The 12826-nt window shown below is 43.6% G+C and overlaps 1 protein-coding gene across 6 annotated transcripts in view; it reads left to right on the forward strand.

Annotated features, from left to right (window-relative positions):
- The first annotated feature begins 7505 nt into the window (after window positions 1-7505).
- Hipk3 (homeodomain interacting protein kinase 3) overlaps window positions 7506-12826 on the forward strand; it is a 70783-nt gene continuing 65462 nt past the window's right edge. For 4 of the 6 annotated variants that reach the window (XM_060371818.1, XM_060371822.1, XM_060371821.1 and 1 more), the window contains exon 1: window positions 8469-8603. The gene's annotated coding sequence lies outside the window, so the exon portion shown is untranslated. Of the gene's footprint in view, window positions 7526-8468; window positions 8604-9084; window positions 9347-12826 lie in introns of those variants that run through there. The other 2 variants (XM_060371820.1, XM_060371819.1) reach the window with 2 other exon arrangements.

A 12826-nucleotide genomic window follows, 5' to 3' on the forward strand; every position in this document is an offset into this window, starting at 1 on the left:
TGTCTCACTGTCACAAAATCCTTTTATTAATAAAACATCTTTAAATGCTATATTCTGTAGATCTCTGAGGTTTTTGAAGACCATCTATATCTCTATAGTATATCTGAATAAGCAAAGCTTCTTTCTAGCTATATACTATCTGAATAACTTTGAAAACAGCTACAGGAAGCTAAATCAAATTTATTTCTGTAATTAACTAAACTAGTACCTAACAAGACCTTCAGTTTGATTGACTGATGACAGTCAGTACTGTATTTCTTGTATTGTATAACTTGTATTTCTTAATTATCCTAAACAAATATCTTAAACAAGTTTGCAAAAGCAGCTTTCAAGGACTAGAAAGTTACATTACATTTGTAAATGAGTTGCAAAGGTACAATACTTTAAAGAAGCTTTGAAACATAAATATACTATGTTGTTGCAAAATATAATCTTAAATTTGTATCAATATACAAAATCCATACCAATGTAAAATACTTGAGACTAGTAGTTGATGCTCTTTTGTTTAAAAGCAGATTCAATAATATATCCTTTTATCTTACTATCCCTATATTCCCCCCCTTTTTTGATCTCTTTTTCCTCTTTTCCTCCTAGCACTTGATAAGAGAGAAAGAAGAATAGAGGAAAAAAAAAAAAAGATCCCTGAATCTAACCTCCTATATTTTGCTTGCAACCAATTTCCCCCTTAAACTACAACAAACATCCATCACCCACTGAACAACTAAAAACTACCCACCCATTTTTTTTGGGGGTGTAATGGGCTGTCATTCTCTTAAAATTGCTTCCTGCTCTCTCAGGGTGATGGCATCTTTTGGAGGCACTAAGAAAATTTAAAAAATGGTCAAGTCTTAAAAAAATCTAGCTGTGTGGGGCATGGTGACACATGACTGTAATTTCAGCACTTGGGGAGGCAGAGGCAGGCAGATCTCTGTGAGTTTGAGGACAGCCTGGTCTACAAAATGAATCCAGGACAGCCAAGGCTACACAGAGAAACCCTGTGTTGAAAAAAATAAAAAAAGAAATCTAGCTGTAACGTTTGTTGTCCAGTCTCTATGTTTGATAGGAAAGTGTGGGGCTCCACTGAAGTCATGGCTGGAATAGTTTGTGATGCTGGACAATCTTAGCTGGCGCTTTAAAATTGTTCTGGATGTAGATTTTTGAAGAAACAGCTATTGAGGCAATCTGTGAAGTTGGAACACCTGGGCTATTTGTCTTCTCTTTTTTGGTGTCTGGTTCCTTTGCTCTGTAAACACATAAGCTCTTAAAGTTAATATGTATCTTTTGCATCAACACGTGGATGCTGTGTGCAGTGTGCACAGTTCAGCTGAAGATGATTCTCTGCTCCATGTTCGAGCAGGTGAAAGGCATCAAACTTCATAGGTTTGTTTGCCCTGTATAACTAAGCAGCAATATAAATCTCCATTCATGCTATATGAAAGGATGGCACGATAAGTTCTTTATTGGCTATGTAGAAACATTTTCATGTCTCAGCCAGGCTCAGAGCTGTTCCCATGGAGAGGAATCAGCTTTCATGTGTAGTGCTTTTTTTATCCCCACTAAACTTTAATTATAATTTTATTTTTTATATTAATTACAGTTTATTCACTTTGTATCCCAGCTGTGTCCCCTCCCTTATTCCCTACCAATCTCACCCTTCCTCATCTCCTCCCTGCCCCTCTCCAAGTCCACTGATAAGGGAAGTCCTCCTCCCCTTCTATCTGACCCTAGCTTATCAGGTCTTATCAGGACTGGCTGCCTTGTCCTCCTCTGTGGCCTGGTAAGGCTGCCCCCCCCCCTTCAGGGGGTGGGGGTAGTCAAAGAGCTAGCCACTGAGTTCATGTCAGAGACAGTCCCTGTTGCCCTACTAGGGAACCCACTTGGATACTGAGCTGCCATGGGCCACATCTGAGCAGGGGTTCTAGGTTATATCCATGCATGGTTCTTGGTTGGAGTATCAGTCTCAGAAAAGAACCCCGTGCCCAGATTTTTTGGTTCTGTTGCTCTCCTGTGGAGTTCCTGTCTTCTCCAGGTCTTACTATCTCCCCTTTCTTTCATAGGAGTCCCTGCACTGTGCCCAAAGTTTGGTTATTGTAGTGCTTGATTATACAAAGAACAAGTAGGACATTCCCCCCCCACCCTCAAGTTTCTGTGTGTAGCCCTGGCTGTCCTGGAACTTGCTCTGTAGACCAGGCTGGTCTCAAATTCACAAAGATCCACCTGCCTCTGCCTCCCAAGTGGTGGGATTAAAAGGCATGCACCACCACACTGGACTAGAAAAAGTTTTCTTTAAGTTTCTATTATTAACATGTTGCCTTTTATGAAATGGTATATAGTTCTGATTTTCTAACTGAAACATGTGGGCTTTGAACTACTTCATATTTTCTTACTTATAACCCGCCAATCCTGATTTTTTTGGCATTTATATAAAAGGTAGGAGCTTTAGAAATTGGTGTTTCTCTCAGTATATGAGGAAGAATTAATTAGTTCTTTTTATAAACTAAAGTCACTTGCTCTTGGGTATTTGCTGTTAATTTCTCCCCCAAGATTACTCCAAACTCTTTGCCAATCCTCATTGATTAACCATAATAATGTAATATCAACATTAGTATATGCACTACAATCTCTGCTGGGTCTGTTCTTGCTAATTGATGAGGTCTTATTCTCCCTTTCACAATCAAATCAGAAGCCTTTTCTATATAGGCTTTTAATTTTTCACTTTGTTTGTGTGCTAAAAATATTCATTCTAAGATATCCTTTCTGCATAAGAACTCCTGTGGTAGAATGAGTAGAAGGCAAAATAACTAAAATATAATCCAGCTTTGGATCCAAGCAGTCCACATTTATAGCTGTAATTTCTTTTCTTCCAGAGCCAATTCTCTCTCAGCCTCAGCTGATAATTTCCTTGGACTAGTTAAGTCCTTATCACCTTGTGAGGTTTGGAATAAATTACTTAGCTCTTGAGAAATTAATACAATTGTGGATTGTAGCCAGTTAATATCTCCTGCAAATTTTGAAAATCATTGACAGTTTGTAATTGATCTCTTACTTTGTACTTTCTGTGGTCAAATTTTCTGTAAATCTATCTTATATCCTAGATAATTGATAACATCTCCCCTTTGTATTTTTTCAGGAGCAATTTGTAATCCCTATCAGGTGCAAAATTCTCTTTACTTGATCAAACATTTTTTCTAAGGTATCTCTGTCTGAATCAGCCAGCAAGATATTATCTATATAATGGTAAATTATAGACTGAGGAAACCGCTTACCAACTCTTTCTTTCTTTCTTTCTTTCTTTCTTTCTTTCTTTCTCTCTCTCTCTCTCTCTCTCTCTCTCTCTCTCTCTCTCTCTTTCTTTCTTTCTTTCTTTCTTTCTTTTTTCTGAGACAGGGTTTCTTTGTGTAGCCTTGGCTGTCCTGTGCTTGCTTTGTAGACCAGGCTGGCTTTGAACTCACAGAGATCTGTCTGCCTCTGCATGCTGAGTGCTGGGATTACAGGTGTATGACTTCATGCCCGGCTATGACTTTTTCTAACTGTTGTTGTACATATGAGGACTATTTAACATTCTGTGTGGCAAGACTCTCTATTGGTCTCTCTTGGTTGGCATGGAGTGGTTGAATATAGGCACAGTGAAAGCAAATCTTTATCTTGTTCTTGTAAAGGTAGAGTAAAAAAGCAGTCTTTTAAATCAATTACTTTCAAAGACTTTGGTACTAAACAAGGCAATAAGATTCCAGGCTTTAAAGAGCCCATTGGCTGAATGATTTTATTGATTGCTCGCAGATCTGTTAACAGCCTTTATTTTCCAGATTTCTTTTTAATGGCAAATACAGGAGAATTTCAAGGGTTGCTGGACTCCTCTATATGTTGAACCTCTAGCTGTTCTTGAGCTAGCCTGTCATTTTTCTTTTGTTATTGGTCATTGTTCTGTTCAAACAGCCCTGCCAGTCAAACACCTTAATGGTAGGGCTGTAAGTTCTGTCAGCGGTGGGTCCCTCACAGAAATTTGAAGAGGCAATCCCTGCTGTGTCCTGTTTGTTGGCCACCTGGACAGTCTGTGACTGTTCTTGATAACATGTTTCAATACGTTCATCAGGACCATCTCTATTTTACCTCTTGTCTCCGAAGGTGGAGGAAAACTAACCCGTGCTCCTGTTGTTGTACTAGATCTCTTCCCCATAAATTCATGACTACGTCAGCCACACATGGCTTTAATTTTTCTATTTGACCTTCTGGTTCGATGCATTGAAGCCATTTTACACTTGGTTTTACCTGGGATATAGTTCCAGCTCCTTGAAATTGAGTATCTGCTTTTCTGAAGAGACCCATCTGGAGGTCAAGATTTTGGTGAGATTGTTGTTATATCTGCTCCTGTGTCTACCATATTGAAGAACTTCAATATTATTTATAGATACCTTTAGTTTTGGCCTCTGGTCATTTATAGAAGTTTACCAAAATGCTTGTTATTTGGTCTCTTCTGGGCTTTTTGTTTTATCTGCAGGAAGCTGCTCTGACTTTGATATCTGGGTTATTAATGTCTATCTTCAGAACAGTGTTGTTTAATTGTTCTGCTGATGAGTGTCTCCACTTTTGACCTGAGACAGCTGGTTTTGATATTGGGGATTGTGAGGGGCCCCCTCGGGTATTCCTGACAAGGGGTTACCCTGCTTATTTCTTGTTGATTTGCATTCATTAGTCCAACGACGGCCTTTGACACATTTCCAAGTACCAGAAGGCTCAAGCCTTCTTTTGAAATTCTCTTGGTTCTGCCTGTAATTCCCTTTGAGATGACCTTGTTTACCACAATTAAGGCATTTGACAGTTTGGATTTTCTCAAAACCTTTAGAGATCACTTCTATTAAAGTTACAGCATATGAATGAGATCCAATATCAGCCATATTTCTAATCCATTCATCTATTGGTGCTGATTTGCCTTGAGAGACCTTCTTGCATTTAGCATTATTATTTTCAAGATCCAAAGATTTGATCAGTGCTTTCCTAGCTTCTGGATCTGATACCCTTTTATTTAGAGCTGAAGTCAGTCTTTATAAAAAATCAGCGACTGTTTCTTTTGGACCTCATATAATCTGAGTTAATGGTTCAGACTTTTTTCCTGTTTCTTCAACCTTGTCTTATGCACTTAAAGCTGCCTTATGACATAATGCCAAGATGGTCTCCTCATATTCAACTTGCAGCTGTACCTCAGCAAAATGACCTTCACGTAGCACCTGATCTTAGAAAATATTGATGCCTCTGGCCCTATTTCTATGTTCTATCTTAGCTTCTTTCTCCCCACCCTTCATGATTGCCATTGTAACTGGGGACCAGGTTCTAATATTGCTTTTGTCATATCTTTCTAGTCTTGGGGAACTGGTCTATTTTGAACCACCCAAAAATTTAATATCTGCTTCACAAACAGTGAATGCATACCACGTGAAGTGATACTTTCTTTACATTTTCTGAAATCTAGTATATCTATGGGATGCCATCCAAATTCTTCATATCCTTGGGGGTGTCTAATATCTGTTGGTGTTTGTCTTACAGTAACTGAATAAACTAATGATTTTCTAACAACCTTTGTATATATTAAAAGCTTCAGGAACAATAGCTGGGCTGGAGAGTTAAGGCGGGACTTTCAATCTCAGATAGAGGTCAGGTGGAGACCAGAGAAAGAAGAGTCACCATCAGGACATGGATGAAGACGGAACAGCTAGGGCGAGTCTAAAATGGCAGGTCATGCGGTGGGGAAGTAGGCCAGGCCAATATTGTTGGGTTAGAATAGCTCAGAATCTGCCCAGCTACCGTGCCTGAAGCTTTTAATAACTATAAAGGTCTCCATGTCATTATTCAGAGCTAGGGCAGGCATGGAAAAACCATACTTTTATAGCCTATATTTAAAAATAATTTGGAACCATCAGAGGGTAATTTGTCTTTTCTCACTTCACTATTTTTTTGAGACTAGGAAGTAAGTCTGTATTCTGAGATGGCTTGGAACTCATTATGTAGCCTAGTCTGGTCTTGGACTCTGGAAGATCCTCCTGCTCCTGAGTACTAGGACTACAGGAACGAGGTCCCGCACACTGTTTAGAACCATCATTTCAAAAAAATATTTGTTATTATTTTTTCTGAACTTAACAAAGAATGGCCACTTCAGGGTTTTGAGAGGTTATCTGTATGCCCCAGTTCAGAATGGATTTGAGAAGAGATGAATGGGATTAGGTTAAGAGGCAATAGGTTTACTGAGGAAGAGGGCTTGCATTGTTTATTTATTTAGCAAGCTTTACAGGGAAGTTTTAATTTGAGTACTGCATTTAGACACTGGCAACGCAATGGTTAAAAGAAAGGTGACAGAATCCTTCCTGGAATTCACAGGAAGGGGGTGGGGTGAACTAGTTCAGCAGAAAGGGGGAAAAGCCTTTACTTCCACCTCTTCAGAAATGTAGCAACCTACAAAAAAACGGGGAAAGTCTTCCACTAGGAGGTTGGAAATGCTTGCAAAAGTTCTGAAAAGTTAGTTCTAATGGAGTATTTTCTCCGAGAGATTTCTCTATGCGTGTAGCTTTCTTTTTTAGTAGTGATTTTTATTGTTTGGTTTTTAGATTGTTGCCTTAAAAGAACTCCAAAGTCAATGCTAATGGAAAAAGAGCGGCTCAGATGTTGTCCTCTTTTTGTATGTAGTCAACCCTGAACCGCAGATTCTCTTCCTTCCATCCCCCCCAGTGCTGGGATTACAGGTATGCATCGCATGCCCATTTCATGCATATGCCTTCTCTAAAAACAGGTCATTGTTTTCTGCTTTGCCTTTTCACTGAGTATCTTGACTGGAGTAAGACACCCGTCTCGGAAAAAGTTATCGGTAGCCTCGAGACATGCTAACTCTCTTTTTAAAGACAATCTACACAACCCTCTTCTCCCAGTTTGAAAGGCAGTAGGTTTAAGGGAGGAGTATGTAGGCAGGGAGTTGACAGTCCCTTTACCCTGTCCCAGGTGCTGCAAGAGAAAATGTGGAGAAATACATCAGCAAACTCAACCCTCCTAGTAAAGATAGGAAGAAAGCAAAGAACACTTCCATTATAGAGAGCAAGGTGCTTGGGTTGCTGAACCGTTAAACATTTGTTCAGAACAACAGGACCCAGACCAAACTGGTGGTGAAAATAGGTTTCCTGAATGAACGGTTGCTTCGAAGGTTAGTTGCTTCCTGGGGAGATAGATGGAGAGAGGGGGTGGAGACTAAGGCTTTGCTTTATAACCTTGCTCACGTCATCGAAACTTGTCTAAACCCTTGTCTTGGCATAAGAGTTTGGACTATGCATCAGTAAGATTCTTTCATCTCAAATTCCATGGTTCTATGGTTACGTGGGTGGAAATGGACCATTCTGTCGATTTCCCAGTTTCCAGGAGCCAAGAAACTAGCTTGGGTGTGGAACTAACTCGACGGAGAATTGTCAGCGTAGAGGTGGGCAGCTTCCCACTGACTGTGGTGGTGCACTTGGAAAACTTCCAAGAGAATCCTTCCCTCCTTGACACGGTGTGACAAGTCTCTTGCTGTTTTGGAACGGGGTGGGGGGCGCGACTGGGACCCATTTTAGACTGAGATTATTCATTTGGCTAAACATTCTCTTTGTTTTCAGACTCCTAAGATGCCAAGAAACTGGCTGTAAAGGGGGGTGGCAAGGAGGATTAGGATGGGGCGACCTGGAAAGGCCTGTAAAACCCTGCTTCCGCATCTGAACCCCTTCTTTGGGTGTTAGGACCGTCTCTTAACGGTGTGTTTTTGGCAGAGCGGGCCCCGGAGTCGGGCTCAGAACCGCGGAGGAGCGCTGACGGAAGCCGTTCCTGCCGGAGGGATGGCGTGAGAGCTCGGGCTGGGATCCGCGCGGGCCGCCTGGCGGGCTGCGAGCGTCAAGGGCGCGGCTGCGGGCGGACCCCGGGGAGGGGCTTCGCCGAGGCGCCGGGGCCCTAGCCGAGCGGGGCCGCCCGGGCTCGGCGCACAGAGCGGCCGGGCGGGCGGTGGCGCTGCGGAGGCGGCGGCCGAGGCCGGCGGGCGCGGAGGAGGGGCCCGAGAGCGGGGCGGCCCGCGGCAGCTGCCCCGGTGACGACTGCCGGCTGCGCGGCGCCCTCAGGAGTCCGAGCCGCAGGCCCCCCCGCCGGCGTCGCGGCCTCGCGAGCGGCAGCCCTCCCCGTCCTCGTCTCGCCCCCGGGGCTGGGGGGGAGATGGGCCCTCACCGCCGCGGGCCCTGCATCCCGCGCTGCCCGTAGGCCCCGGTGGCCCGCCGGCTTGTCACTGCCCCTCTCCCCAATTCGAGCCATCCCCACCCCAGGTCCCCGGGAAGGAAGATGAGGGAGACGGGCCCGGCGATCGGCAGCCAGAGAAGCAGCAGCAGCAGCAGCAGCAGCAGCAGAGGTCGGGGGAGGGTGTTTCGCCGTTTCCTCTCAGCCGCCAGGACAAGATGGCAGCGGCCGCCGAGAGGGGCTGAGCCCCGGCTGGGTGGCGCCGCCTGCTGAAGCGCTTGGCTCCGGGTCCCCCGCACGGCCCCCGCGACCCACCCCGGACATGCTCAGGGCTGCGGCCGCCCGAAGCGGGGAGGGCGAGGGCCTCTAGGAAGGTAAGGGAGCCGGGGCGAGGGCGGGGAGCTCGGCGGCGTCGCGGGGCCTCGGGACCCGGGGTTGGGGGGAACCCTCGGAGCGCCGCTGCTCCCGTTTCCGCCCGGTGGCCGAGTGGCGGCCCGCCCGGGCGGTTCCCGGAGGCGGGCGCCGCGCCAGGCCCGAGGCGGCCGGACGCGGGGACCGCGCGTGCTTTGAGCGCGCGCTTGGCGCAGCCTCCGGGAAGCCGCCCTGGCCGCGCCGGGCGGTCCGGGCCTTCGCCCAAGCCAGGGTTGCGCAACGGCTCTTCCCAGCAACCGAAGTTTTGTTTGGTCCCGCGGGGGACCCCCCGCTTTCGGCTCGGCGGGCTCCGGGCCGTCTCTACGGAGACCTCGTTCCTTTCATTGATGGGAGCAGACGCCAACGTGCACGCAGGGCGCCGGAGCGCCCGGCCCCGCGGCTGCGCCCCGGAGGCTTTGGTGGCCCTGTGGCCGGCGTCGCGGGGCGGCGGGTTTGGAGGGTGTCAACCCCGGGGACGTGCGTGCGTGTGATTGTTGGGGAGGAGAAATGTGATCCGCGGCTCCGCGTCCCCAGCGGCGGCGGGAGGAAGGCGTGGCGGCCGCGCGGCGGGGCTGTTGCCGGCTTCTCTCGTTACGGTGGCGGCGGCGGCCCTCTTCCCTTCGCGCCCGGGGGGGAGATCAGCGGAAAGGACTCGGGACCAGAATGTCTGTTTTCCTGTCTGGGGGGAGACGGCTGTTGTAAAATGGTATGTGGCTCTCGGGGGGAAGCCTGTGGTTGCCCGGTCTCCCCTTTGCTTGGGGGATTGCGCCGAAGGGTGTGTGCGTAAATTACCTTGGACCTGTTACAGAGCAGTCACAACATGTTTGGTCCTTGAGCGGTGTTTTCACAACCTCTGGCTGGCCTGCTGGGGAATTTATTTTTCCACCTGTCAGTTCGCTGCTTATAAGGAGCTTCTATTAGCAGCAACAGCAGCGGGTCTATTTTTTTTTTCTTTTTTTTCCTTTCAGGTTTCAGATTATGGCCCAGTTTACAGGAAAAACTCATGGTTTTACTGGCAACTTTGTTTTTTGGTGTCTCTATGGTACAGGGCTGGAAAAGTTAGCTGGAAAACCAGTCTTCGTTTCTATGTACCTCTGAGTTGTTTGGAGATCTGCTTTTTTTTTTTTTTTTTTCTGTTTTCTGTTTTAGGTTTCTTCTGTAAACTGCAGCCTCTGAAGTGGAGGTACTTCAAACAATTTCACTTAATTTCAGGATTTTAATTGGTGCTTGAAAAATTTTAAAGAGGATTTTTTTTTCTTTCTGATCAGATTATGAAAAAAATTTCTAGGGCTTTTTTTTGTTATTATTGTTCACCAAGAGAAATATTTTAATGCTTATCCACATTTACTATTTCAGAAACTGGACAAGCCTCACCATATGTTTGATAAGTCTAGATTCTGCTTAGGTTTGCAAGTGCAGTGCTAATTTTATACAATGAGCAACGATAAGGTTTAGACAGGTCATGATTAAGCTTAGCATTTTAAGTAAACAAAATATGACTGACCTTTAAAAATTGTTTTGCTGTATTGATTCTTCTGTTTTCATGACACTTAACAGTAATTGAGATTTAATCAGACAGCCCCAATTTTTTATTTTTAAATCACAAGATATTTCTTGGTTATATTTATGGCTGCACTTGTAAAGTGTAGAGAGCTCTCATTTGTGAAATTTAGTGCTTAACCTGTGTCAATTTATTTTTCTCGAATTATTTTGATTATTTTTAATTTGTTATGGTAGAAAGATAAAGAAATGTCTGATTTTTCAGTTTTTCGACATTTCATTGTATTTTTGGGAGAATTAATTTCATAGGTCCTCCTTTCCACCCTAGAGAATGTATTTGCAATGAGAAAAAGTATTTTGGAGGATAGATTAAAAAAAAAAATAACACCAGTGTTTTAAATAGGTAAGATGAGCTTGAAATCTAGAACAGACCTGACCATTAAATGTTTTAAGTTTATATTTGGACATTGCTGACTGCAGTAGCTAAACATACATATTAGGCAAACAGATCATAACATGGTGAGGCAGTCTGAGCATTTTGTCATAATGCCTTTTCCATTGAACTAGTCATTATCTTTTTTATAAACCAGCCATTGGCTTCTGGGCATGGGGTTTTTAAGAGTCTCATTAAAGTAGATGGTTTCTATGAGATAATTCTTGTAAACGTGCCTAAGAAGAAGCTGAAGATTATACTCTGTTAATTTTTTGGATGATCTGTCATAGGATACCATAGAGTAGGGTTGCAAATTATAGAGGTCGTTTGCTGTAGCAAGTATAGCATTGGACACATAGATGCTTGTTTAATGCCAGTGCTGAGTGCTTGCTTTCCTGCAACTTCAAAGAGCAATAGCTGTCAAACAGCCTTCCTGATTGAATTTTTGTTTTTAAATATTTGCTGCATGAATGCTAAAGGCACATGGAAAGGAGGAAGGAGAAAAATGTCAACTTCACAAAGTGGAACTGTTAATCAAATGTAATTCACGCAGATCCATTTAAATGGAATAATTATTTGCATCTATTTGGGGTGACTTACTCCATTACCTTTTGAAGTTAACTTTTTTTTTTTTTGGTGGGGAGTTAGTTCCTAGTGTAGTTCTCATTGCAACAGTTCATCCAGTATGGCGGGTAGAGGAAACTTGTCCTATTGTTGGCTGATTCAGAGGCAGAGAAACATTGTCTCCATTGCAGTTTCACCAGAGAAGAGAAGTCAGGACAATGTTTTAAGCATATTCCAAGAACTTGGAATTTCTCTATTTTCCACAAGTTGTTACTTGTCCCTGGTAGTTATTAGAGCACACAGGCTAATTTTGATACATGATTATACTGTTGCTGCCAAAGTAAACATTCCCCGTGTAAAATTTGTGGGTTGCAGCTGGCCTGATTTCTTAATGTCCAGAGTTCAGGCTTAGTGTTAAATGTTTAGGTTGGAAGCTTCTTCTGAAGAGGGACTCCAAGAGCTTTGTTAGGAGGAATTTTATAGGTGTTTGTTTAGAAGTACCGCCCCTCCTCCACTCTAACTAGGATGTAGTAGTATTTTTTTGTGGGGAAAAAAGAACTTCCTCAGAACACTTGTCAGGAACAACATTTGCATATGATGTAAATATACGATGAAAGGAATTATCCTAAATATACTATATGGCTCTGGATCCATCTGCTTAAAAGTTATAACCTTCCCTAGTACCTTTAAAAGGTTATATAACCTGAAGAAGAAGAATATGTATTTGGAGCAGAAGTTTTGAATCAGGGTATTTTTTAATTTATCTTAATTCTTTTTGGTTTTTCTAGACAGGTTTTTTTTTTTTCTTTGTGTTGTCCTACTTGTCCTGGAACCCGCTCTGTAGACCAGGTAGACCAGGTTAGCTTCAAACTCTGTGTGCCTCTGGAGTGCTGGGATTAAAGGGTGTGCCACCACTTCTCCATTTATTTATTTAATTTCTTAACAGATACTGTGTGGCCAGTTTAAGGAAGCAGTTAATTTATTTTGGTTGGCTTGGTCTAATTAAGAGTGGTTTGGAAAAAGCAACATTAGAGGGCTTTTACTCTACAACTCTGTTGTAGTTCTTTTGGGTGTTAGTCATTCTGTAAGTCGCAGGTATTCTGGACACAGTAAGGAAGTGTATATTTACACCCAAAACAACACCAACACAAAATAGTATAAAAGTTCATTACTTCTGGTGTTACAGGTGTTGTGGGCCCTTTAAAAAGTCTCAGAATTCTCTGAAATCAGGAGGGCAAAGAACATCCGGTTTATTTTAATACTGGTAATAAATTAGAGTCTGACATACAGGAGTTCTGTTTTGTTTTAAAAGATCCTTAAAAAGTAAAGTCGGGGACAGATCAGACTCTGTAGATTTTGTGTTTTCAGACTGAGTTGATGGCCAGGTCTCTGATGCCTGTCTCACTCACAGCATACTTTCCGAGGCACACAGACATGCATCTTTACATCTGTCTGCGCCGGGAGCGCGCCCAAGACCTCACAGGTTGAGCATGTTCTCTAGAACTCAGTCGTACCCTTAGCTTAGTTATTATCTGTTTTTGTTTGTTTAAATTTTACTATTTTGTCTTATTTCATGTGTATGAGTGTATTGTCTGCATATTTATCTGCACCACTTGTGTGCCTGGTGTTCATAGAGGCCAGGATATGGCATCGAATCCTCTGGAACTAGAACTCAGGTGGTTGTGAGCC

This window comes from Meriones unguiculatus, chromosome 18 (assembly GCF_030254825.1).
Source record: "Meriones unguiculatus strain TT.TT164.6M chromosome 18, Bangor_MerUng_6.1, whole genome shotgun sequence".
Taxonomy (NCBI): domain Eukaryota; kingdom Metazoa; phylum Chordata; class Mammalia; order Rodentia; family Muridae; genus Meriones; species Meriones unguiculatus.